Here is a 4,767-nt window from a genome sequence, read left to right on the forward strand (position 1 = left end):
ATTAAAAAGAGATTCCTAAACAAAGGGTGTCCTAGTGGAGTCATTAAGGCGGACACAGGAATACACCCAGGAAAACTGCTGGTCCTCAAAAACCACCAAGAAATACCAAACTTCCTTCACCACCACATACAATATCAATCATAATGTCTTGCGTAACATCTTCTTAAAGCACTGGCCCATTTTACAGGCAGATCCTTTATTTAAAAAACATATTCAACCCAGGCCTCAAATAACCTTCAGAAGGGCCCAAACCCTCAAGAACCTCATCGCTCCCAGCTGATTACGGTCCCAAAAGAAGCAAACACACCGTCTACCGTAAACCCTGTTCCCCCAAGTCCTTGGGAGTTACAAGTGCGGACCCCGCCGATGTAAATGCTGCAGTAACATCTCCTCCCGGTCACCAGATTCTTAAGTAACGTCACCGGTCAACAATTCCAAATCAAACGTTTTCTAAATTGCTCATCATCTTACGTCATCTTGCGGATTGCAATACATAGGCTGCACCACCCAACTCCGAGAGAGAGAACAAAAACCAACACCGGTGGGACATTACAAATGGCTTCACAAAACATGGGGTCTCAAGACATTCCCTCCACTGCCATAACAAAAATCCTGCGGACCTTTCCACAACACCAATAGAACAAATTCCCAGCACCCATACCAACCGGTATCGGAAACTAAGAAGAAAAGAAATGTTCTGGATCTTCAAATTACAGACAATAGACCCTTATGGCCTCAACGAGTCCCTTGAAAGCAACTGTTTCTAAACCCCCCCCCCCTTTGTCGCCCCACATCCACCTTCCCATACATTTCCATCCCCATCCATAAAATTATATATATCATTTTTTTTTCCTTTTTTATTTACATTTATTTTTAATTCAATTTAATTTTTATTAGTATTATTATTTTTATATTAATTTTTCACCTTTATATTCACCTTCCCATCATCTCATAGACTATTCCACCAGCCCATCCTCCATTATGCACACCAGCACATTCACATTCCCTTGTACTCCTCACCCCGCACACAACCAAGCACATCTCAGCCCTCAGATCCCTCATCTATTAGTGCCAGCACTCCAATACAGAGCACACATAGACCGCTTCACTCCAGCGGTCCGTCGGTAGCCCCGCCTCTTCCAATCGGCAGCCCGCCACTAGCCACGCCCCCCATTGCCCGGCTCAAGAAAGCACGCGCTCTCCCACACGTGGGAAGCCGCGCTACACACACAGCGTTTCAACACCAAGGTAATACTTTCAAATTCCTATTCCCCTTCATTTCAACAAACAGTTTAGATCACAAGACCCATAATAATTTTTAACTTCCATCCAGTTTCTTTTTTCTTAGTTTCATTTAATATTTAAGTTCCTAACCATCAAATTTTCTTGACCTATAGTATCTGGATTGGTCACGCTAACGGTATGTGCTGTATGTATACTGTCCTCTGTAGTATATATACATTATACTGTCCTCTGTAGTATATATACAGTATACTGTCCTCTGTAGTATATATATACAGTATACTGTCCTCTGTAGTGTATATACAGTATACTGTCCTCTGTGGTATATATACAGTATACTGTCCTCTGTAGTATATACAGTATACTGTCCTCTGTAGTGTATATATATATATATATATACACACACTCACCTAGAGAATTATTAGTGCCACCTGTTCTATTTCTCATTGATGCAATTCTCTAGTCAACCAATCACATGGCAGTTGCTTCGATGCATTTAGGGGGGTGCTCCTGGTCAAGACAATCTCCTGAACTCCAAACTGAATGTCAGAATGGGAAAGAAAGGGGATTTAAGCCATTTGGAGCGTGGCATGGTTGTTGGTGCCAGACGGGCCGGTCTGAGTATTTCACAATCTGCTCAGTTACTGGGATTTTCACGCACAACCATTTCTAGGGTTTACAAAGAATGGTGTGAAAAGGGAAAAACATCCAGTATGCGGCCGTCCTGTGGGCGAAAATGCCTTGTGGATGCTAGAGGTCAGAGGAGAATGGGCCGACTGATTCAAGCTGATAGAAGAGCAACGTTGACTGAAATAACCACTCGTTACAACCGAGGTCTGCAGCAAAGCATTTGTGAAGCCACAACACGCACAACCTTGAGGCGGATGGGCTACAACAGCAGAAGACCCCACCGGGTACCACTCATCTCCACTACAAATAGGGAAAAGAGGCTACAATCTGCACGAGCTCACCAAAACTGGACTGTTGAAGACTGGAAAAATGTTGCCTGGTCTGATGAGTCTCGATTTCTGTTGAGACATTCAAATGGTAGAGTCCGAATTTGGGGTAAACAGAATGAGAACATGTCTCCATCCTCTGATGGCTACTTCCAGCAGGATAATGCACCATGTCACAAAGCTCCAATCATCTCACATTGGTTTCTTGAACATGACAATGAGTTCACTGGACTAAAATGGCCCCACAGTCACCAGATCTCAACCCAATAGAGCATCTTTGGGATGTGGTGGAACGGGAGCTTCGTGCCCTGGATGTGCATCCCTCAAATGTCCATCAACTGCAAGATGCTATCCTATCAATATGGGCCAACATTTCTAAAGAATGCTATCAGCACCTTGTGGAATCAATGCCACGTAGAATTAAGGCAGTTCTGAAGGCAAAAGGGGGTCCAACACCGTATTAGTATGGGGGCACTAATAATTCTTTAGGTGAGTGTATATATATACAGTATACATACAGTATACTGTCCTCTGTGGTATATATACAGTATACTGTCCTCTGTAGTGTATATACAGTATACTGTCCTCTGTAGTATATATACACAGTATACTGTCCTCTGTAGTGTATATACAGTATACTGTCCTCTGTAGTATATATATACAGTATACTCTCCTCTGTAGTGTGTGTGTATATACAGTATACTGTCCTCTGTAGTGTATATATACAGTATACTGTCCTCTGTAGTGTATATACACAGTATACTGTCCTCTGTAGTGTATATACAGTATACTGTCCTCTGTAGTGTATATACACAGTATACTGTCCTCTGTAGTGTATATACAGTATACTGTCCTCTGTAGTATATATATACAGTATACTCTCCTCTGTAGTGTGTGTGTATATACAGTATACTGTCCTCTGTAGTGTATATATACAGTATACTGTCCTCTGTAGTGTGTGTGTATATGTATGTATGTATATGTATGTATGTTTTCACATCATCTCATTTAATCCTGGCGGAATTATTATGTCATTATATTATTGTGATTATTACTATTCATTATTGTTACGATTGTCATTTTTGCTGTGAGTATCATTATTATTAGTGCAATTACAATGATATCAGTGATACTATTAGCATAATTTTGATTCCCCTGGTACTTAAATTTTATCAGTCACCCTGTTTTTTTGGGTCCCGTTTTTTGTATCAAGGCCACCTTTTTTACCATCATCATTATTATTATCAAGATTATTAATATTAATATTCCCTAATTGCAAAGGAAATTCTTATTACTATACAGATACTCCATTTTAGATGATATCGGATCCTTTACATTTATGTGATTATCATACTGTCTATCGCCCTCGCACCTCGCTGATGAATTATACAAGTCTATTCGTTTTATGTTATATTTTTTACTTCATTTTATTCCTTCATGTCTTGCCCTTTAGCACTACTATTTCACATACTACCATTCCCTTACTCCGAAACGCGTTGTCACCTGAATAAATACCTTTTTAAAAAGACGACACTCGTAATTGTGGTTTTGCGCCAAGAGGTATCACATCATGTACGAGCTAGTACACAGCTCATCACAGTACTCTACATTACTCCAAGGACTGAGAAGACACAGGCAGCATAACCCCCCCTTTCCCCCCCTCCCCCACCTTTGCAAGTGTTGTACTGATGCAAGCACACCACCAGCAGGTGAGTAACGTTTGACACAGCATACTCTCTGAATCTGGTACCCAAAACTTACTACCCTATGAGCGCCTTGTTTCCCGTTTATTTTGCCAAATATACCCCTTTGGGGGTCACTTCTCCCCCCTGTCTTTCTCAGTAGACGGACATTTTGCTTTGCTTTCTCTGCTGCCTGATGGTATACAGGGCTGTAAGCATTTGGGGGGCATACATATCAGACGCAGACCTCCAACCACCCAAGTTCTGTTTATTTACAGAGACGTACAACGAATAAATAGATAATTGTCTTCTCTGCGGAGACTGCCTAAAACCATCAGCTAAAAACGTACAGATGACACCACGAATACGTCCTGGGCAGGACTCGTCAGCCTCACAATACTCGATGCCAAGGACTGAATATGGTCTCCAATGCATGGTGTCCATCACTGCATCCACCTGTGGCTGAGAGGACAGGGTTAACCTTAGTCCTGGTCCCTCGCTGAGGACATGACGCCTCCTTCTGACATCACCAACCCCTTACAATTAATAGCAGCACAGGACTGGTTTGAGAATGGCGCACAGTCCCACAGCAAGAAACCAACGACCATGACATCAAGAATCCAGAACATCTGAAGAAGAGTAGAACTACATGGAGAGATGACAGGACTGGAGAGGATTCCACTGGTGTCACCAGAAGACCATTGGGAAGGACTAGAGGGTTATGGGTCATCTAGAGCAGTGTTTCCCAACCAGTGTGCCTCCAGCTGTTGCAAAACTACAACTCCCAGCATGCCCGGACAGCCTTTGGCTGTGCGGGCATGCTGGGAGTTGTAGTTTTGCAACAGCTGGAGACACACTGGTTGGGAAACACTGCTCTAGATGACACA

The sequence above is a fragment of the Bufo bufo genome, chromosome 5, assembly GCF_905171765.1.
Source record: "Bufo bufo chromosome 5, aBufBuf1.1, whole genome shotgun sequence".
Taxonomy (NCBI): domain Eukaryota; kingdom Metazoa; phylum Chordata; class Amphibia; order Anura; family Bufonidae; genus Bufo; species Bufo bufo.